The sequence below is a fragment of the Pseudorca crassidens genome, chromosome 5 (genome assembly GCF_039906515.1).
Source record: "Pseudorca crassidens isolate mPseCra1 chromosome 5, mPseCra1.hap1, whole genome shotgun sequence".
NCBI classification, from domain to species: domain Eukaryota; kingdom Metazoa; phylum Chordata; class Mammalia; order Artiodactyla; family Delphinidae; genus Pseudorca; species Pseudorca crassidens.
In genome coordinates, this window is record NC_090300.1 from 24267184 (window position 1) to 24291833 (window position 24650).

The following is a 24650-nucleotide window of genomic DNA, read 5'->3' on the forward strand; positions in this document are numbered from 1 at the left end:
ATAAATGCATCTTTAAAAAGAAAAAGGCTTAAAGCATTTTTAGTAGCCTTAATTATTATAATAAGATTGGGTTCTTATTAACTAAGGAAATACTAAAGGAAAGGTAATTGTGATGTTAGTTAAAAGGAATGATAATGTAATTCAACTTACGAGTGTAATAGTTTTCAGTTTAAGATTTGTTTCAAATATCACACAATTATCCAAGTCTCTCTGCTTGTGAGTGGACTTTATTTTCACATTTATCTTTATACTTATAGAACTAATCCCAAAGTTACTCTTAAATGTACTGCACAAGCTTTTCTATTTCCGTTTGGGTCACGGGGTCAGAACACTATTCTCATGAGGTCAGGGTCATCCTCATTAGCGTTGCTCTGTTCTGAGGCCACCGATTACGTCTTTCATCCTGAGAAGCCTGGGGTGCCTGGAAGGGAAAGCAGGTGGATCCAGAAAAATCTATCATAGCCATAAGTACCCCGATTAATGGCAGGTCAGGACTGCCATTTTCATACACAAAGAATGGCATATTATTACTCTTCATCCTCTACATTCATCTGAAATCTACTCATTAGAAAAAAGATGCCTCTGTCAAGGATAAGCCAAAAAGAAGTTAACATATTTCAATTTAAAAAGTAGTGTTCCTCTAATAATAAAGTTTTTCTTAAGCATTTAAAAAAATTTAATTTTTAAATTAAAATTTTTTTAATTAAATTAAAAATTTTTAATTTAATTTTAAAACTTAATTTAAAAAATTTTAATTCCTAATTTAAAATTTTCCACAGAAAACTTAGTTGCATGAAGAAATTCTCAAAATATAATTTAATTAAATTAAGCTTATAATTCAATGTTAAATCATGTAGGAAATTTTATATAATAAGTATATATTATATTAGTATATAGCATATATTTTATATAATACTATATTATTTATTAGTATATAGTTATATTATAATATTAATATATAATGCTACTTAATATGATAATGTATATTATATTACATATTGATTATAATTATATTAAGTATATTATAATTCATGATTGTAATAGTATAATTCCAAAATCATACCTCATATTATTATATCCCCGAAGGAAACAATCTTCATGAAGAGCAAGACCAATGTACAAAAGGCAGTGGAACCAAGGGAAAGGATGAGAGGAGAAAAAGAGAAGATAGGGGCGGTCAGGAGTGACTGTAAATGACATAATTTGACACCCTGGATTCAAGGATGTGTCTGAAGTAGGACTTATTTACCCCTAGTATCTTAATTACATGAAGTTATAACTCTCCCTTTGTTTTTCTTACGTTGATTTGAGTTAAAGATTCTTACTAATACATCTGCTATTAGCTCAATTAAAAGGTAGTTAACTAACCAAAGAAATAAACTGTATGATACTTCAAAATTGAAAACATGTGTGTTCATGCTTGCACAATGTTTTGAGATTCCAGTGTGTATCTACATCTTATGGGGGAAAAAAGGAGCTTATTTCATTTAACAACGAGTAAAAGAGATATAGTCAAAAATTTTAAGAATTAGAATATTTTAAAACATGTTTAATAATTATTATAAAATATAATAAAAAGGCAACCTACAGAATAGGAGAAAATATTTACAACCAACAGAATAGGAGAAAATATTTACAAACCATATATTTGATAAAGGGTTGATATCCAAAATATATAAGGAATGCAGACAAATCAATAGCAGAAAAAAAAGGATAATCATTAAAAAATGGGCAAAGGACTTAATTAGACATTTTTCTAAAGATATACAAATGGCCAATAAGTACATGAAAAGTGCTCAATCTCACTAGTCATCAGGGAAATGCAAATCAAAACCACAATAATATAACACACCTGTTAAAATGTTTTTGTTTTTTTTTAATCAAAAAGCCAAGAGATAGCAAGGGCTGGAGAGGATGTAGAGAAAAGGAACCCTCATACACTATCTGTGGGGATGTAAATTGGTGCAGCCACTATGGAAAACAGTATGGAGATTCATCAAAAAATTAAAAATGGGCGTGTGATCCAGCAAACCCACTTCTGAGTGTATATCCCCAGGAAATGAATTCACTATCTCAAAGAGATAATCTGCACTCCCGTGGCCTTTGCAGCATTATTCACAATAGCTAAGACATGGAAACAACCTGAGTGTCCATTGACAGATGAAAGGATAGAAAAGATGTGAGATATATATATATATATCTTATATATTTTGTATTCATATACTATATAGAGTAATATTATTCAGCTATGAGAAATAAGGAAATTCTGCCATTTGTGACAACATAGGTGAACCTGGAGAACATTTTGTTAAATAAAATGTGCCAGACCAAAAATAAAATACTGTATTATCTCACTTATATGTGGAATTAAAAAAAAAAGTTGAATGAACTCAGAAATAGAGAGTAAAATGATGGTTAGCAAGTGCTAGAGGTGGGGGGAATGAGGAGATGCTAGTCAAAGAGTATAATATTTTAGTGATAATATGAATAAGTTCTGGAGATCTAATGTACACCATGGTAATGGTAGTTAATAATATGTATTGTATACTTGAAATTTACTTAGAGAGTATTCTCACTACACACACACAAAAGTAATTGCATGAGATGATAGATGTGTTAGTTAACCTGATTTTGGTAATCATTTCACAATGTATACATATATCAAATCATCATGCTGTGTACTTTAAGTATATTCAACTTTCTTTGTCAATTGCTCCCAGTAAAGCTGGAGTAAATATAACAAGAAGCATTTTATATATTAAGATAAGTTAGAGACCTTTGATAGCACAGGAAGAAAGCATAGTCTTCCTGTCTCTAAAGTGGTAGAGACAGAAAAAGGAAGGTCAAGGAACAAGGAAGTTGCACCCAAGAGCTGACACTGACAGGCATCTTGGATTATGATGGAGACAGATAGATGGATGAAGAAACAGATAAAATGATAGATGATAGATAGATAGATAGATAGATAGATAGATAGATAGATAGATATAGCCATGTCCATTTGAAACATATATTTTAAAAATACGTTGTTGTTCGCCTTTCCAGATAGATATTCCTGTAAATGGCCCTTTCCTCCCACTTCAGAAGTAATTTAAAATCCAAATATACTGTATGTGGAGCCTTAAAATGTTTTTAAATACTGCAACATTCCAAAGTGAAATTTCCTTGAAAACACTCCTGTCATTTCCTCCTTCTCCTTGGCTGGCTAGGGTAAAGAGCAGGAAAGACCCCAGATGGATAAATCATAGAGAAAGAGAAATTTCAGAGAGGTATGTAAATGTGGACGTTTTCCTGGGCCATTCCTGGCTTCTGCATTGCATGGAAGAAGTATTCCTCTACTGTGTCTGATGTGTCTGGAAACGTGTTGTCTCCAGGGTGAAGGACTAAAGAACATCACTCCCCAGAGCGTTGAACTCATTCCTTATTCCTCAATATAAGACTATCTGAATTTACAAAAAAAAGAAAAAATAGTAAGCCTCCATGATACAGCAGATCTCTCTGCTGCCATTTTCACTTTGAAAACATCAGTCAACATTTTGGATGAGGCTTACAGGTCCCTCCTCCCTGCTCGATGAATACATCCAGTCTTCTCTCTCTTTCCATCCCTCCTGCTGCTTAGGTACCAGAAAATCATGACAGTATATGGATGCCTTGCTTCCAAAACTACTGAACTGGCACCCTAGCTCTTTAACTTTCAGTGCTCTGCCTGAGCTTTACAGAATTGTCTGTCATTGTATGTTAAAGAAAACTTCCAGGAAAACTGTTCTCTGGAGGATTCCTGTGTTGGGACTCATGCATCCACGTGGGTGAATGTTAGGGTTACAAATAAATTTTAGCAAGTAGACAAATTTGCAAATACAGAATCCGTGAATAATGAGGATCAACTGTGCCAGAATATTCATTGTCCCTGATAAATGTTTATGTTCAGAGAAACATTAATCAAAGGTCTTAGGAAATATTTTAGTTAACTTTTCCTTTATTTGTCATAGTCCTGGTGAGTTGCCTGAAGATATTAGACAACTGTATAATGTTATGGGTCATAATTTTATAATCATTTAAATTGTTTGCTTGACTGTAATCTTACCTCTTTAATTTGAAACTGGTATCTTCAAGGCCAACAGTTGTCAACTGAGAACATATGTATGTCAGACTTACTCATAGAGTTTTATAAAAATACAGATGTCTAGGCCTTATTCTTTACTTACTGAATCTATGTCATATTCTTGGTATATTATTTATATATTATACATATATATAATGTCTCAGGGTTATTCTCTGTTAAAATTTTACTTATCTTTTTTTTATAAATCAGGTATAAGATTTACTGACTTTTTGAAAATGGGCTTAATCAGTTACCCCTAGAGATAATTTGGCTAAAATTATACTGATATGTGGAATGATGTTATTATCATGTTTCACATGTCACAGAAACAACTAATATTTTGTGTCACTTACAGATTCTCATTATGAACCCTCATTAATCCTTTCACACTTAAAAAAATTCAGTAAGAAATTAACAATAGCCATGAAGTCTCTGTCATCTACAGTCCTTGTTTTACTCTGATGCTGTGTGACAACTCTTCTATAAGCTACCGGAGGTTTTGTCTTCACCAGAGTGTGTCAGAACACCATGGAAAAGGACTAAACCAGGCACTTCACACTACTGACCTTTCAAAGAAGAAACTTTTGGGTAAAGGCTTCTGATGACATCACTTCAGCAACTTTCAGACTGGGCTGAGTCAAGAAAAAACCAGCTTCATGAGACTTCTAACCCCAAATCTACTGAAAAATGACAGTTTGATAGACTCTGCTTTTGTACACTGAAATGAAACTTAAAAATACTATCTGCTTTCCATTGACCCCTCCAGAAAACTTTTCATGTTAATTCGGTTATTTACATAGACTCAGTAAGAATCTGTCCTCATTTCTATCAAGATACAATTAGAAAAACTGATTATACAAACATGTCCTCACAAAGTGTTATAGTAGAGAATAATGCTCATTTAATCAGGTATGGCAAGCCACATTTAAGGAACTATGATTGACTTTACCTATGAAGCGGATGCCTGCAAAATCCTCTCAGGGAAACTGTCCTGGCGCCTGGCTTTAGAGTCTCAGCCTTACAGGTGGTAAGAAAGTTCACTTCTTGGCATGCCAAGAAACCTAAGGATATTTGGGGGACTTACAGAGAAGGAAAATTCATCCAAATGTATAGATACTGCAGGTGAAATCTGGTGTAAAGGATTTTTTGGGGGGGGGCTTGATTTCCTATCCTCAGGATAAAAAAATAATAGAAGGCTTTAAAATTAAAATCCAATCTGAGATTTCTCATGACAACTTCCAGAAGGAAGTTAATTTTTTGATTGTTCAATCTAGTATGGCTCTAGATTATTCAAAATGATCTTGAGAAGGAATATGTAGTAAATTAAGACCTTTGCTGTCTATATGCAAATAATCGGTACAAGTCTAATGAACCATCCTTATTTTGTGATCAAAAGTAATCTTTCTTTGAGTTTATTAAGATCACAAAAGATGGGAAAATTATGGATAAAAGAGACCACTGGATATCTTTTCAGTGGAACACCAGGGCTTCTGGAGATTAACTGATCCTTATTTTGTCTTTGACTAAGGTATTTTACAGCACCATAGAGATGTTAACTTCTAAAAAACTAATAAATAGTATTGCAAATAATTTCTTCCTATAAAAATATAACCCGTGTCTGATGGAACACATCTGATCAATGCACACTGACCTGGACATATTGATTAATTTTCCCAGTTTGACATTCATTTGTAAATTCATTTTAATATTTCTTATCTCACTATAAACGTGTGGCACTTTGACTTTTCTTTGAATCAGTTTTGTTCTCTCTTTAATTAATGAGTTAAAATCTTTGACACATGTTCATTTTATATCATGTGAGAATCATGATTTCAACATTTTGTTAGAAAATTATCTTCTAACATTCTTTATTTAAGAAAACATTTTTTATTTGAGAAAGAATTCAGGTTTTGGAAATTGGAAACAGCAATCAATCTATCGCTAAATCAACATAACTGGAAGTATGATATTCTCATGAGTGTGAAATTACTTACTATATTCACTATATCAATGTGCCAGTTTTCATAACTTTCAGTGTTATCATCACAATATGTACAGAGGAGCCTTATTAAATCTTTTTTTTGTAATTATTTTTATTTGTGGCTGTGTTGGGTCTTTGTTGCTGCACGCAGACTTTCTCTAGTTGTGGCGAGCGGCGGCTACTCTTCATTGCGGTGTGCAGGCTTCTCATTGCGGTGGCTTCTCTTGTTGCCAAGCACAGACTCTAGGCATGCGGTATTCAGTAGCTGTGGCACGCGGACTCAGTAGTTGTGGCTCGTGGGCTCTAGAGCACAGGCTCAGTAGTTGTGGCGCACAGGCTTAGTTGCTCCGCAGCATGTGAGATCTTCCCAGACCAGGGATCAAACCCATGTCCCTGAATTGGCAGGTGGATTCTTAACCACTGCGCCACCACTTAAATCTTTTTGATGGTTTGAGCACAGGTATTCTTAAAAAGCCATCAGTAAGACTTCAGAAGTTGAAGATAGAAAATATTTATCAAGTGGTTCCGAAAAAAATAGTGGTAAACATGCTTAATGGACAGAGAATGTATACTAGACAGAATGAAGCACACATGTTTAAAATGAGTTCAGGAAGGTACACTGCCAGCGACAAATGTTTATGATAGCATAGACATTTCTATTTGGGAATAAATCTGAACTATATCTTCCTGATCTAGGACAACAAAAGACAAAGTATAATAGGATCTTAGAGCTTATCAGTAATTTCAAGGCCAACATGTGCAATGGCATGGGAGCAATAAAGAGCCTGATGTGAAGCTTGGGTCCATACAGTGGAAGGTGCTTTTAGACTGAAGGACAAATGAACTCAAGGTCTCAACTCTCAAGGTCCTTTACCTGTATTTTAAGGGCACTGCACCATGCTTTCCCATAGCTATCCATGCTCCAGTCTTGCCCTTTTTTGTCATTAATGATCAAAGGCCAACTATACTAATAGAAATTTGCACGTATGCATTTTTATTTAACTGACAAAAAAGACATGTTTGAACTTCCAACATTTTCCTTGCTGATATTGACCTATGTTAATATCTTTGGCATTTGTTAATGCTTAGTATAAAGAAAGGAGATACATGTGCCACTATTTTAATATCCACAGTCTTATTCTGTCCACTTCCTTGAAAATGAGAGTGTACATTAAGCAAAATCACTGCCATACACTTCCATGGGGTGGAATTCGGGGACCTGGAAGGAGGAAAGTCTTGTTTTCACCAGAAGGAGGTTACAAACAGACTGAGCAGAGGGTGAAAGAGAGAGAACAAGATTAACAGGGATCCATAACTGAGAATTTTTTGTTTCACTGTTGCTGGGTAAAACTAGCTGAAATGGAGAAAAGACAAGTACTTAAATGATCTCAAAGGGGGAAAGTGTGTATGTTATGGTGTCAGGGTTCTCTTTGAAGGAATAAAATTTTCTTTTAGAGGGGATAGTCAAGAAATCTCAATTGGCAAAAGTTAAATTATATAATTATTAAATTTAAGAAAACACAAAAGTCTGAGAAAGTACAGAGTAAGATATGTATTACAGATATTTCTTTAGGTCTTTTGCTACATTTCTCAGGGAGAGAAGAATCACTGCTAACAAGACACGATGCACATTTTCAATTTTTCCAGGACTGGAAAACATTGCCTAAAAGTATTTCTAACACTATGGGATGTGACTAATGGGCCATAGGAATGTTAAATTAGACCCCCTTGTCTTCTTAGTTACATTTAGCATAATTTACACTTAAAGATAGATAAGACACTAATCAGCTAGAGTAAGAGGACACAATTTTGATGGCTGGGAACCTGTTTTAGAAAAATGGTAGAAAGTTTTCAACAGGTCTTAAGGAATTGTTTTCTAGAAACAAAGATATGGAGAAGTGGGAAGACAGAAACCTTTGACTATCTTGCCGATTCTCTGGGACTGAGTGAATAAACTCCGTTTGAAATTCCAACTGGAAAAAAATAGAGAGTACTGACAGCCCTATACCCCAGTGCGGGGGTTATATGAAGTAGTATTTACATAAAGTAGAATTTTGATAGGATTTCTGCTAATATGGATCAATTACAGCATAAACTCTAAAGACAACTTTAAAAGGCTTGGCTTGCTCTATATATCTCATAATTCAATTTTCCGTACAGTGGGCACTGTAATATGATAGACACTTTGCTGTGCAGGGGATATAGAGCAGATAAGACAAAGTCCTTTCCCCCAAAGAGCTCAGAATTTATTGTATTGCAAGGCTTTGGCATTTTATGGATTTTTTTTTTAATTGGGAGTTTTACAAGAGGAAGTCCTCCTTTGTCAAGATCAGGACATTCGAAATAAGACTACTTTTTGCTACAGTAATTATTTCATTAAAACAGGACAAGATGCACAGAATGAATTATTGATCTGCGTACTGAGTCAATTTGACTTTGTGAAGATGCTCTTATAGTGACCTTATTTTCCTCATTTTGTCACAGACCAGTGGAAAATTCATCATGAACTTCACTTTGAGAATCGCTAAGTTTGACACATAAAAAGGGTTTGCAGTGTCACGTGTCCTATTCTTTCAACTGGAAGAATATGTCACAGCACTGGGCAGACAAGGGGCAAGAGGGGAACAGATCACATAGTCACAGACGTGCCTGCATATCATCTACCAACAAGAGATAAGTTAAGACAATATCCAATTTTAAAATGTAACATGCTTCTTGAGGGCTTCCTATCCACTTTTGATATGTACATGTGAATTTTTAATCAGATCATTTCATAACCTCTTGATAAGATCTGGTGCACTAATAGAATTTGCATTTTTATTAGGGGGACAGGGAAAGGAAACTTTGAATTGCTAGGGACAAAACTATTGGAAGGTTGAGTCTGAATGGGTTTGAGGATCTGAGGATCACATGTGGTTTTAGGCAGCTGGAAGGCAGGTCATGAGGAGAATTGGAAATGAGAAAAGATCAAGAAAAATATTGGGAGAGAGCCAAAGATAAGCTCATGAATTCCTACTGCTTTTGGTTTGCTTTTGGTTTTCTTTTTAAGATGCTGTTCCAACTCTTTTAAAAATAATCATCCCCCCTTTTTTGACAGGAACTTAAACAGATGCATATAATATAACATGGAAAAAACTAAGTGGCTCTGGTTGAAATGGGGAAGAAAGATGCAACGATCTAGCTGTAGGAGCTGTGCCCTCAACAATCATAGCTGCCTACATTCAAAACCAATGGTTTTCAGAGAAAGATAAAAACTAAAATAAAGACTGCAATAGGCCGAAACTCAGGGAACTGATATAAATATTCTGAACTCATGAAATGTAAGGAGTGATTTGTGTCCTAAAACATGTAGTTTTGCTAGTGCTTACATTTAGCCTAAATTATCCTGAAAAGCTGAAATGTAAATTCTAAGGTGACAGAAAGAATAGCAGAGGAGAGTGAATAAGATGATAAATTGAACATATACCTTTCCCAGAACAAAATTTATTTAGTGTAATGGACTGAATGTTTTTGTCCTCCCCCAAATCCATATGTTGAAATTCTAATCCCCAATATGTTGGTAGTAGAGATAGGGCTTTTGGGATGCCATTAGGTCATGGGGGTAGAGCCCTCATGGAAGGGATTCATGTCCTAATAAAAGAGACCCCAGAGATCTCCCTTGTACCTTCTGTCATGTGAGGATGAATCAAGAAGACAGCCATCTACGAGCCAGAAAGTGGGCTCTCACCAGACACAAAGTCTGCTGGCACCCAGATCTTGGACTTCCCAGCCTCTAGAACTGTGAGAAATAAATGTTTGTTGTTTATACCAGTCTATGGCATCCTGTCATAGCAGCCTGAAATGACCAAGACATTCTTTAATGTTCTTAGATACAAGATACTGAAGGGAAAAAAACGTGATTAGAAGAAACTTTGAGAAAAAATTCCGAAAGATAGAAAGCCAAAAAAAAAAAAAAAAAAAAGACAAAAAATAGCTACACAAGACAGCTTTGGAGGTGGAGGTGGCTCAGGTCTTAAAAACTCAACCAGTATTCCACACAACAGTGAGCAGGAACCGGCCCTAGTGGAGTCTCCGATAATTAATTGGAAAGAATTAATTGGAATTCAGAGTAGCCATGTGTTCCATAAAGAACTGGTGGAGAGAACAGTGGGGAGGGAGGAAATAATCAAAGAAATAAGGATAGTTTTCAATGTCAAAAAAATGAATCTCAAAATTGAAATGATCTACATCCTAAAAAATTTTTTAAGTAATTTGAAAATCTTGATTATAGTTTTTACTCCAAACTATAATATCAAAATCTGCTTGATGTTATGAGCCGAAACCAAACATCTACAAAGAAAAATCAACTATTTTTATACCTCATCATCTGAATACTATCACCTATGCTAATTAGTGTTAACATGATATATTCTTCTGTTTTCTCTATGTTCACTTAAATAAAAACATATACGTACCTGCCAGGAGAGTGATTTTCCTAATTTTTTTAAAACAAAAATAAGATCACATTATGCCATATTTTTCTGTAATTTTTCTTTTTTAGTATAATATAAATGTCCCTCTGGATCCATTGATAAGGCTATAAGGAAAATGTTCATTTGGCTTAAAATTTTTTTTTAATTTTTAATCAAAAAATTTTTAATATTATTATCATGAGGCTTTCAGTGTCTTCAGCTCTCAGTTTACCTCCTTATCTATCATTTTATATCATATCACCTTGTTTTATTTTATTCTTAATATCTAATTGCTCTCTGAAATTATCTTATTTATTTTTACTTATTTATTTCTCATCCTGACTAGTATATGAGTCACCAAAGACATACTTTCGTTTGGAACTTACTTTAATGTCAACATTTAAAACAGGACATGGACACTGTACGTATATGTTAAATGTCTGTTGAATGAATAATGAATAAGCTCATTCCTTTTTTATGGTTGCCTAGCATTTCACAGCATGAATGCATCTTAACTTATTCAATCTTTCTCCTCTTAATTGACAATATAGTTTGCTGATTTATTTTTGCCACTCATATAATGCTACAATAAACATTTTTCTGTATGTATCTGTAGTTTTATTTCTGTTTGATAGATTCTCCAAACTGAGATTATTTGGTGAAAGGACATATGTGTGTGTATATATATTTTTTTTCAATTTTAATAGATACTACCAAATCTGTTCCAAAGGAGTCATAGTATTTCATACTTCAGCCAGCATGTATAAGAATTCCCATTTCCCCACCTTCTCATCAGCACTGGGTATTATATATTAAACACACATACACATATACACATTTTTGCCAACCTCATGGGTTAAGAAAAACTAATATGTTACTAGTATTTCCATTTTCATTTTCCTGATTATTAGTGAAGTTGAACGCCTTTCCATATATTAATACCCATTTTTCACTGGCATCTCCTGTGTGACTTGTTTATATCACTGCCAAATGTTTTTATGTCTTTCTTATCAACTTATTTGTTGTTGCCATATATATTACAAATACTTTCTCTCAGTCTTATCTGTTCTTAGACTTTGTTTATGGTAAATTTTTCCACATAAGGAGTTTAAATTTCTTTGTAATCAAATCTCTTAATCTTTTCCAGGGATGTTTCCTTTATTGCTTCTGAAGTTCTCTCCCACTCCCCCTCAACATGGTTATACAAATATTCTTCTAATTGTTTTGCAAATATTATGTGTCTTTTACATTTATATTTTTAATCTACCTAGAATTTATTTTTGTAAATGGTATATAACAAAATGATCTAAGTGCTTTTATACAGATGGGTAGCTAATTATACCAAGCATATTTATCAAGTAAACAATGGACTGAAATGCCATCTTTATTAAATGTTAAGTTCCCATTTGTACATTTTGGAATTCATTCAGTTCCATTAATCTATTTGTCTATTCCTGTTTTGGTAGTTTTCCTAGGTATACAATATTGATTATTAAAGCTTTGCAGTATATTTTAAATCTTGTTGGGTGGGTTCTTCTTCATTAGTTATCTATTTTAAAGAATGTTGGGCAATTTTCTATTAAAATTTTAATATAGATTTAACCTATTTTAGTAGGGATTCTGAAAGACTTTTAAAGTTAATTTTTATAATCATTTGGAAGATTGACGTTTTAATGAATTGAGTTGACACTGTCATTAGTTTCCCATCACTTATTACTGCTTCTCATGGTTTGAACTCTGAATTCAATTATTCATATGTTCACCATGCATCCCATCAGCTTGGAAAAATGATGAATCTCTCTGTGTCTCTAGGGTAGGGCATGTGACACACAGTAATCAGCATTATCCCATCTCGTGGCCCATGTTTATGGATGGTCCTGTGACCCAAACTGGGCAATGAGGCACAAGGAGAAAGTAATTGTGGGCTTTTGAGAAAGAACTTTTCTTATTTCTATAATGGAGATCCCATATGTAAACTACTCTTTCTTTCTTCCTCAAGTCAGTTAGGAAGTCTATAGCCCCAACATTGTTGGCAGTGCCTAGAGATCTCCAGAGGAAGCAGAATGAGGATGAAACTGCCAAGTTGAAGGCCGAAAGGAAAAGCAATTGAGCCACAGAATTCAACTCTAAACTTCCAGTTTATAAGCCAATAAATCTCCTTTACTTATGCTTCTTGAAGTTTAGCATGAATAAGAGCGACATGAAGGCTTGTTAAACACATGGGCTCCTGGACCCACCTCCCAAGATTCTGATTCAGTACTTCTGGGATAAGTCCGGAGAATTTGCATTTCCAACAAGATCCCAGGTGACACTAATGCAGCACGCTCACTGACCACATTCTTAGAAGCAGCATCCTGCACTGTTGCAGCCAGTTTGAGATTCATTTTCTCTTATTTGCAACCAAATGCATCCTAACTGATACACCATCCAGGAGTGTTTTCTGTTTTTTTTTTTTTTCACTCAGGTTCCTTGTCCATCAATAAAATGTATTTGTTTCTTTGTTTATTTACTTAATTTTATACTTTTCTGCATTTATATCCCTTTCCTTTACAGTTAATTTATTCCTTAGGTTAGTTAGAAGTTTTGTCAACCAACATAAGTACTACAAGTGTTTACTTTTTTGCCTCTGTGGAACACATATGTGTGTGAGTGTGCTCATGTGCACGTGTGTGTACTATATATCTATAATTTTTGGACATTTATTAGTGTTCAGACAATTTACTAAAATGATAATGAAAGATGATTTGCATTATAATCTCTTTGGTTTTCAAGATATAAAATTTGTCACATTCAGGATTCTGGCATAAAACAGCACACTAAAGTTTTCATTGATGAAAGTTTAATAGGCGATTTACAGAGGAGTTAACAGGGTTAAAGGAACATGGTTGAGATAGGGAGGCATTTAAGTGAAAGCTCAAAATAAATATTTTTCATACATGCAGAGATTCATAAAGTTTATCACAATGAACACTGACAAAGATTGAGAATGTACATTAGCAAATCAAATAATGACCTGAAAAAAAGAAAATGTTGGAAAAAGAACAGAGAAAAATAATTTCATAAAATGAATAAATGAGTAAAAATAATTGATGATATCCTTTCAAAGAATATTCTCATAATATTACTCATAGTAGTCCAAATGATCACATTTCAGTGGTGACAGGTGTAAAGGATAAAGAGACATAGACAAGGTTCTCATCTTATGTTAGGGAATAAATTGATACAGCTACATCTAAATAACTGTAGAAAAATGAGTTTAAATATGTATATAAGATTTTAAGGATATACACTAGGCGGAGAGAGAGAGGATTTACGATTTCAACACACAGATGGGAAAAACAACTAACAAGTGATCTTGATGGATCAAATCAAAAGGAGTTGAGGAAAACCCAGCAACAAAGCAGAGGAGTATAAGTATAATAAGTGATATTAAAAAAATGATATGGCAAAGAAAAATTTAGCATTACAATTCACAAAAAATAGATTAGATGCTCTACAACAAAGGTTTTAAAATGTAGTTATAAGCTTTTTAGAAAGATAAGTATCTAAAAAGTAATGTTGTAGAAAGACTGAAAATTAATTGATGGAAGTTAAGTACTAGGCAAATGCTAACTCAAAGAAAGCAGTTATACTAATATTGAGATTAGACCAAAGAGAATTTAAGGTGAAGTTCATTAAAAGGGAAAAAGAGGTATACTGGATACTGATAAAGTTATGAGCCAATAAACGTTACAAAAGTCATGAAATTTTGCTATACAGCTTTGGAAACTTTCAGTGTACAAACTGATTCAAACATCAGGGGAAACTGACAATTTCACAGTCATAGTGGGAGAAACCAGGTGATTAGGTGACTAAAAGCTGAGAAAGATAAAAATCAAGGGTAGCAAACATTTTCTGCAAAGGGCTAGATAGGAAACATTTTAGACTGGAGGACCATGCAGTCTCTGTCACACAACTCAGTTCTGCTGTTGTAATGTGAAAGCAGCCAAAGATAATACAAAAATGAATGGGTGTGGCTGTGTTCCAATAAAACTTTATTTACAACAGTAGGGGAGGAAAAATAACATTCCCTCTACCCTTTGAATTCTTGGCTGAAACTTTCTGTAATGAAACACAGATTACCATGGGAAAAACAAACAGAAGTTTATTAACTTATATACGTCATGTATACATGAGAGATACCCAGGGAAAAATGAGTGAAAAATGCTCCTCTTCTGTGATAATAGTCAATCTCTCCTGGTTGATGAAAGGCCCTGAGAGAGGATTTATCACAACCGAGTTCCTTTTGGAGGATCTGTCTTTAAGCAAATAGGGAGAGTTCAGAGAAAGCCTCTTCTTACATTTGCTGTTTTGCAAGTGCCTTCTGCTCAAAATAATCAGTATACCAAAGAGGCATATTTGGGGTGGCATGTCCTGAACTCCTATTTTGGGGAAAACCCCTGAGATTTCCTAGTGCAAAGACACTTTCTTCTACTGCAGGATCCCGATTGCTCCTCTGCGCTCCCTTCACTTGAAGACTCTGTCCAGACACCCAAATCTCATTCTAACAAGAGTCACCATGCTGGATTCAACCACAGTGAAGGCTTAGGCTGCCTCAGGGGAGAGAAGACACTGCCCTAGAGATTAGAGGAACTCCTACCACCACCCCAAAGCAGTGTGTGTGCACCACATGAATTAATAGGAATATTTAGCCCTATTAAATATTAATAGGAATATTTAATCTATTTAGATTGCATATAATCTCTTTTTAGGTTTATAATCCTGGAAATGTAGTTTGGAAAGGTTACCTTTGATTGGTTCTCACATGGTAGGACAGTCAGGGGAGTGAATGCCACAGGCTCAGTATCAGTCTTAGACCACTTCGCACCAAAGTAGCTTTGACAATGAGACGGGCATATCTTTGGCCCTTTGTCAGTGGACATGCTCTTACCATCCACCAGAGCTCTCTGCTCTGAAGACACAAGGAGTTTCACACAATTTGCTTACTTCAAATATCTCAGAAGTGTGTCTGATATTCTCAGGGACACATATCAAGCTGTCTGAGTAGTATCAGTAAAATTTTTTTCACAGGAGACTTAAAGTGAAGGGGTGGGTGGTCCTCAGCATCCAACAACAATTCTCTCCAGAAAAAGCACCCCTCTCTCTATTAACCTACTTCTGGATGAAGTCTGAGTCTGCAGTTTACACGGGGCGGAGGTGGTTGACGGGCAAGGATTGCAAAGCTGACTTTCAGGACCTTCTTTGCAGGACGTACATAACTTGGAACAGTCCCTCACAGCAGAGTGTGAGAGTATTTGCCACTGATTTCATGTGTGTGTATGTGTGTGTGTGTGTGTGTGAGAGAGAGAGAGAGAGAGAGAGAGAGAGACCTCAGCCAAACCTGAGGTAGATAGAGTTCCAATATAACATTGTGTTACATAAAAATTTTTGGTATCCATGGACATTTCATTTTAAAGAAAACACATAATATTTTATGCAAAGAAAAATCTAGTGAGGATCCCAAATCAGAAATCACTCAGGGTACTTTTCAGGCAGTAAACTGTAAAAATAAAGGCAAGTATTTATTTAGATATTAAGAAGCCTTCTCTACATAACCCTTGGGTTAACTTTGGGAGATCAAAGCTAAAATTAAATTCCAATTAGAAATGAACAATGAGAACACTACCCAGTTTATCATGTGAATGTGATTGAAATGCTACACAGAGGAAAATATATAGCCCTTAAAACATTTATTAGAAAACAAATAGAAGTGAAAGTAAGTGTAAATAAAGATGCTCAGGGACAGAACGTAAAAGACAGGTATGGCTGGGCTGTAGCACTGTGCTGTCAGGTTACACCTGTACACAGTTGGTTGTCATAGTAACAGCTGAGATAAAAAAAGTGGACTAAGAAGAGGTGAGATTGGGAACACATTATATCTCACTAACCAAGATTAGGAGAAAACGTCGATCTTCTTAAACATCAAATGGGATACAATGCCAAGAGAATTATTCAATTTGGTCAGTATTTTCTCATGCCATCTACCTGAAGCCATTCTACAGTTGAAAATAAAACAAAACAGTTAGAACATACAAAAGTGACCTTGCAATTGTATGAAAAGGAATTAAATTGGTTTAAGTAAAGCACCAAGCAGACTGCAGTTAAATGAAATGCTGGTATCGAAAGTTGAGTAATTCCATCCTAATTCACTCTGCTGTAATAAAACATTTAAGCTCACACATTATGGATATAAGGTCACCCACTGTTTTGAGTCTCCCAAAAAGAAGCTCATAGCTAAGTTATAAATTAATTTAAAAGATTTTATAAAATTGTAAATGTTTCGCTAAGCCTTTAGAAATGTTTCCTTGGGAAATTACTAAGAATGCAATAGAAATATTTTCAACAGGCTTAAACTGGCAATTTAAACTTTTCTAATGTGAAACATGATTATTTTTCAAAATCAGTTCAGCATCAGAATTTTTTTCAAGATTTGAATCCATTCAATAAATAATAAATTAATTTAACAATTTCTCAAGATATTGTTGCTTTTCTTCTCCCTTTTTTACTTAGTAGAAAATTTTGAATAATTTCAAGAAAACAAAAAAAAAAAAACAGAACAAAATGTATACCCTTTTGAGGTTAAGGTAAAGTTGAGGTTAAGGTAAATTTTAGGGTTAGGTTTATTTTATGTCAGCTTGTTCTGTCTTATTCACAAGTTTAAATATGCAGTCACACTCTGTTCAGTTTTTGATGACTACTGTTATGAATTCCCTCCAAATACAATATTGATTGTTATGACAATGTAAAGCAGAAAAATGAGCCTTACCCTGCCAAAGAATCAAAAGATAAATATATTTAAGGATTATAGATAAGGGCTTCCCTGGTGGCGCAGTGGTTGAGAGTCCGCCTGCCAATGCAGGGGACTCGGGTTCGTGCCCTGGTCCGGGAAGATCCCACATGCTGCTGGAGCGGCTGGGCCCGTGAGCCATGGCCACTGAGCCTGCGCGTCCGGAGCCTGTGCTCCACAACGGGAGAGGCCACAACAGTGAGAGGCCCGCGTACCGAAAAAAAAAAAAAAGAATTATAGATAAATGTAATAAATAATTAAATTAATTAATAATAAAAGGAGAGGTCTGGATTTATTCTCTTTTTCCTGTCCTCAGATTGGAAATGCAAGGAAGAGAGAAATAAGTTCTACCAAGGGGAATGAGGTTCAGAAAGACCCCATAGAATGTGTAAGGGTTGAAATAAACCTTGAATGGCTTGGTGGTGTTTGCCAGATGGGCAACAAGAGTATGTGCATATGTGCCCCTTTTCACTGGCTCCATCCTTTCCAGCTAAAGAAGGAAGATTAGGGTTATGGAAACAACAACTATGTATTATGTGGAGTAAATTACTCTGGGCATGTCTTTCGACCTCCCAGATATAACCCTTCTGTTGAATGTAGCATCACAGGAGGGAATCATTTTCACTAGTGTGTGTTAAATGTTGGTTCATGTAAATAGGCTCTGCTGGCATTGTATTTGTAGTTGTACAGTTGTTTACTCATTACAGCAATTATTACCATACCACATCCATTGAAACTAGTGGTCAATTAACTCAGTGCTTTTAACCTTGTCAGGAAAGGGTAAGTAACATCACCTTAATAACAGTTTTGAAAGCAATGACAGGAGTGGAAGAGGGGATAGAAACTAGAAAAGCCATAATAATATACAAAGATGTTTCACAAAGCAAAAGAAGAATATTTATTTGAAAATTTAATGAAATACAGAATATCCACCCTAAAGTGGGCTCTGAACAATTTATCATATTTCGAGCATATTCCTCTAAATTTAGCACACTTTCTTTTTTGAAAAGAATGTTTAGTTAAAATTTTCATATGACTAAGAAAATTTTACCATGGATTGAAATGATCACCATGAATTCTAACAAACGACTTACGAGTACTTTTTATGCTCTGTGGATTTACCCCTACTCATTTCCTTGCATCTTTCCTTCAGTCAATCTGAGTTTTGTTTTGATATTTTCTTGCTAAAGTCTGCATCTTTCTTCCTCTTTTTGAAAATCATCTGACATCAAAGCATTTTTACTCATATTGAAAACCCTCATCAACTGCTGTTTGTTTCTCTTTGGTAACATCACCAATCCCCCTGGATCTAGGCAATCTTAGCAGGATATATTCCTTTCCCATGTTCTCCTATTCTATTTCCTGCAGTGTCTGATGTAAAACAGATTTTAAAGTTCATAATAGAACAGAGGTCAACATGAAAGACTCTAGGATCCTGGCCTTTGGTTTTTGCTTCTGGTCTTTATTATTATAACAAACAGTTAGTTGAACTATTACTTTCCATGTCATGTAAAAATATTAGAATTACAGCCCTTTCTTTTTAATCATAGATCAAGATTGTCAAATACATAAGAAGAGATATAAGAGAAAAATATAACAATAACACAAAATAATCCAAATGAACTGATTCTTAAGTTTCTAAGTAAACAGCAAGCATACCATCAAAGTCTAGGCTTTTCTCCTTCTCTCCTGGCTTGATCCAGAATGTGTCATCCAACAGTCTAAGGCCAGTGCCTCTGCCTGTGCTTTGGATTCTATTCCCTGCTGCTTCATCTGGGAACCTACACTAAGCATTTTCTTTTTCTTTTCTCCATTTCAAAACAACAACCAGCCTTGTCCTATCTCCACAGTACCCATGGCTTCTGCTTAACTCTCTTCTCTTCTACACAGCCAGAATTCTATAGTGGGTGGCCATTCTCATCGCTTCGTTCTCACCTTCCTCTCCCTCCTTAACCCACTCTAGTCTGTTTCTATCAGCATCACACTACCCCAGTAACCCTTACTAAAGCTTTCACCAAATCCAAAAGCCATTTTTCAATGCTCCTCTCAGCAGCAGTCAACTGAAAAGGATCCACCTTCCTTCTTGAAATACTCTCACCTGGGCATCAAAATCCTACATGAGGGGACAAAAAATTATTAATTTCATACAGTCCCTGCAGATCTCCCCCTCCCATGTCCTTCCTCTCCTTTCTATGGTCCTCTCCCCAATCTGAGAAATCCTAGACTCTCCTATTCCAAACTCCATGTCAGGCTCCCCAGCCTGGGGAGCTTGCACTGGGAAGATATGCCCCTATAACATTTGACTTTGAAAACTAAGGAGGCTTATGTCTAGGAGAGCCAGACGTCTATAGGAAACCGAGACTCTGCTTTTCAAAGTCTCATGCAAAAACTCACCCTGAGTCCCAGCACAGAGGCAGCAGTCTGAAAAGCACCTGAAGGAGATTCACTGACTAATTTTAGGGCAGGTGCTAAGGGGAAGGGATCTGTTGGAACTTTCTCTGGCTACAAAGGAGCTGGCAGGCATTTTATTTATTTATTTATTTTTTTGGTGGGGAGGGCTCACCTACCTGGCTGACCTGGTGCTAGCAGGCACCATTTCTGACTCTCCCCATCTGACTGACTAGAACTGCTTGCTCCCCCTAGGGTCACCTGTGGGCCCAACCCAGTGACACTCCTCCAAAGTGTCCCCTCTGCCTCACCAGTCCTGGTGGGTACCCTTGGCCAGCACTGGAGCTTCTCCAAAACAACCCCACCCCTGGCCAGACCCTGTGGGTACCCTCAGCTGGGACTGGAGTCCCTCCAAAGTAGCCCCCAATCCTGCCAGTTCTGGCAGGTGCTCTCACCCAACAGTGTAGCCCCCTACAAAACAACCCCCTCCCCACCAGTCTTGGTGAGGCACTTGTCTGGTACTGGCATCCCCCCAAAGTGGCTCCTTCCCAGGGTCTGAGCCTACCTATCAGAGTACCTACAAGCAGTTGTGACCAGGCCATATAGCCAGTTGTAACAGGGCTCAACCCCACACATTAGTGTGTCCACAGCATTTGCAGCCCAGATACACAGCTCATACAAAGGACACTCCTGGAGTGACTCTAGCAGCTGGGGGAATGGCACTACTGTGCTGCCCCAGGACACCTTCTACACAAAGCCACACTTTTAAATCTAGGAAATGTAGCTGATATAACTAATACCTGAAACAAACTCATAGAGTTAGGCAAAATGAAGAGACAAATGAATATGTTCCAAGTGAAAGAGTAAGACATAACCTTAGAAAAATAACTAAATGAAATGGAGATAAGCAATCTTCCTGATAAACAGTTCAAAATATTAGTCATTATAAAAACTCTCTGAACTCAGGAGAGGAAAGGAGGAACACAATGAGAACTTCAACAAAAAGACAGAAAATATAAAAAAGAACCAATCAGAGCTAAGGAATACAATAACTGAAATGAAAAATATACTAGAGGGAACCACCAGCAGATTAAATGATACAGAAGAACAGACCAGTAATGTGGAAGAAAGGCTACTAAAAATCACCAAACTGGAATAGCAAAAAAAAAAAAGAGAGAATAGTTTAAGAGACCTCTGGGACAACATCAAGCATACTAACATTCACATTATAGAGGTCCAAGAAGGAGAAGAAAACCTATTTGAAGAGATTATGGCTGAATACTTCCTCAACCTGATGAAAGAAATAGACATTCAAGTCCAGGAAGCACAGAAAGTCCCAAACAAGGTGAACCCAAAGGGACTCACACCAAGACACATTATAATTACAAGGTCAAAAGTTAAATACAAAGAGAGAACTTTAAAAGCAGAGAGAGGAAACCATAGTTACAAATAGGGGAGCCCTCATAAGATTATCAGCTGACTTCTGAGCAGAAACTTTATAGTTCAAAAGGGAGTGGCATGACATATTCAAAGTAGTAAAAGGAAAAAAAAACTTACAACCAAGAATACTCTATCCAGCAAGTTTATCACTCAGAATTAAGGAGAACTAAAGAGTTTCCTACACAAGGAAAAACTAAAGGAGTTCATCATGACTAAACAGACCTTACAAAACATGTTAAAGAGACTTCTTTAAACAGAAAATTAAAAAATCATAGCTAGAAATATGAAAATTATGAAAGAAAAAAATCTCACCAATAAAGGCAAATATATGGTAAAAGTAGTGGATCAACCACCTATGTATCTAGTATGAAAGTTAAAAACAAAACTAGTAAAATCATATATATCTACAATAATTAGTCAAGGGATACACAAAATAAGACGTCAAATAGTATTATGACGTCATAGTAAATATGATATCAAAAACTTAAAACATAGCAGGAGGGCGGGGGTGTACATATGTAGTGCTTTTAGAATGTGCTCAAGCTTAAGTGACCTTCAACTTAAAATAGACCGCTATATACATGGGTTATCACATAAGAGCCTCATGGTATCCATGAGCTAAAAACTGACAATAGATGCATAAAAAAAAAAGAGAAAGGACTGCAAGCATAACACTAAAGAAAGTCATCAAATCACAAGGTTAGAGAGCAAGAGAATAAGAAAGGAACAGAAAAAATAACTAGGAAACAACAAAATGCCAATGAGTACATACCTATCAATAATAACTTTAGAAGTAAATCGATGAAATGCTCCAATCAAAAGACATGAGGTGGCTGAATGGGTAAAAAAGAACAAAACCCATATATATGCTGTCTACAAGACTCAATTCAGACTTAAAGACTTTCACAGACTGAAAGTGAAGGAATGGAAAAAGATATTCCATACAAATGGAAACAAAATATAGCTGGGGTAGCAATACTTATATCAAACAAAATAGACTTTAAAACAAAGAGTATAACAAGGGACAAATATTCACATTACATAATAATAAAAGAATCAATACAAGAAGAAGATATAACACTTGTAAATATATATGCACCCAACATAGGAACAACTAAATAAGTAAGTATTAACTAGCATAAAAGAAGAAATTAACAGTAATACAATAATAGTAGGGGACTTTAACAACATTGATGGACAGATTATCCAGACAGAAAATCTATAAGAAAACATTGGCCTTAAATGACACATTAGACCACTAGAACTTAATGGATATATAAAGGACATTCCATGCAAAAGCAGGACAGTAAATGTTCTTTCCAAGTGCACATAAAACATTCTCCAGGACAGACCACATGTAAGATTGAAATCATATAAAGCATCTTTTTTGACCACAATAGTATTAGACTAGAAATCTACTGTAAGAAAAAAAAACTGGAAAAACAGATGGGAGTCTAAACAACCAATGGGTCACTGAAGAAATCAGAGGAAATAAAAAATACCTGGAGACAAGTAGATATGGACCCAATATTTCAAAATCTGTGGCATGTAGCAAAGGAATTTCTAATAGGAAAGTTTATATTGATACAGGCCTACCTCAGGAAACAAATTAAAATCTCAAATGAACATTTGAACCTTACCCTTGATGGTACTATAAAAAGAAAAACAAACAAAACCCAAAGTTAGTAGAAGGAAGGATACAAAAAAGATCGGAGTAGAAATAAATAAAATAGATACTAAAAAAATAAAAAAGATCAACGAAACTAAGAGCTAGTTCTTTGAAAAGATAAACAAAATTGATAAACCTTTAGCCAGACTCATCAAGGAAAAAAAAAAGAGAGGACCCAAATAAATAAAATCAGAATTGAAAGAGAAATTATAATTGACACCACAGAAATGCAAAGATCATAAGAGATTACAACAAATAATTATAGGCCAAAAAATTAGACAACTAGAAGAAGAGTATAAATTCCCAGAAACAGACAATCTACAGAGACTGAATCAGGAAGAAATAGGAAATCAGAACAGACAGAGTACTAGTAATTGATAATCAAAACCTCCCAATAAACAAAAGTGCAGGACCAGATGGCTTCACAGGTGAATGTTAACAAAATAAGAGTTAATACCTATCCTTGTCAAAATATTCCCAAAAAATTGAATGGGAAGGAACACTTCCAAACTAATTCAACTGTTGCCAAAAAAACAAGCAAACTGACTAAAAAATGGGCAGAGGACCTGAGCAGACATCTCTCCAAAAATGACATAGAAATAGTCAACAGACATATGAAAAGAGGCTCAGCATCACTAATCATCAGGGAAATGCAAATCAAAACCACAATGAGATATCACCTCACACTGGTCAGAATGGCTTTCATGAAAAAGAACACAAATAACAAGTGTTGGTGAGGGTGTGGAGAAAAGGGAACCCTCCTACGCTATTGGTGGGAATGTAAATTGGTGCAGCCACTGTGAAAAACAGTATGGAAGCGTCTCAAAACACTAAAAATAGAACTACCATATGACCCAGCTATTTCACTCCTGGGTATACATCCAAAAACAAAAACAAAAACAATAATTTGGAAAGATACATGCACCCCAATGTTCACAGCAGCATTATTTACAATTGCCAAGATATGGAAGCAACCTAAGTGTCCATCAACAGATGAATGGATACAGAAGATATGGTGTATATATATATTTATATATGCACATACATATACAATGAAATACTACTCAGCTATAAAAAAGGATGAATCTGGCCATTTGCAAAATTTCGATGGACCTAGAGAGTATTATGCTAAGTGAACTAAGTCAGACAGAGAAAGACAAACATCGTATGATTTCACTTATATGTGAAATTATACTCCATATTGCCCAAAGTATTTTCATAACTACTTTCTTTAGATTTTTTTTTTATATGTCTATTGGGTATCTACCACAGTGTCCCAAGTTTAGCTAGGGGAATATTTGGCAAACCTGGAACAAAAATGATAATTTATGTTTATCTACAGCCTATCCAACTGTAATTAAACATGAATTTTTAGTTAATGACAAATCATTATGAAACTTAAAATCTTGATTGAGCGTTTCATTCATATCCCCAGCCTATTAACTTTTCCATCCATTTTATTGTCATTTTATAAGCTGGGATTTGGACTTGTTTGGGACTTGTTTTCTCCCCCTTTTTCTTTTTTTGGTGGTGGAGGTTATGTCTTAAGACTCACATCTAAGTGAGTGGAGGAAAGGTTGTGGTTCCAGGAGGCATGACTGCATTCAGAATTGTTTCTATAACTGGAGGGAGAATATACTTGCAGGTATTCCAGGCCATAGCTGAACGTTCCTCCCACGTGACTTGCTTAGCTCTTACTTTCATTTTGTGTTAAACAAAAAGTCATTTGAGGGCTATTTAATGCTCTGGTTTGTGTGTTCCAATACCAGATGAAAGTTAAACAGATGAACCAT

General features: G+C 35.4%; 1 long non-coding RNA gene across 1 annotated transcript; it reads right to left on the minus strand.

Moving 5' to 3' along the window:
- On the minus strand, positions 1-24650 carry LOC137224724 (uncharacterized). The gene is made up of 3 exons (XR_010943474.1): positions 16462-24650; positions 1064-9861; positions 1-421 (listed from the first exon to the last, which is right to left on the minus strand). It is a non-coding gene; the product is annotated as an uncharacterized lncRNA (long non-coding RNA).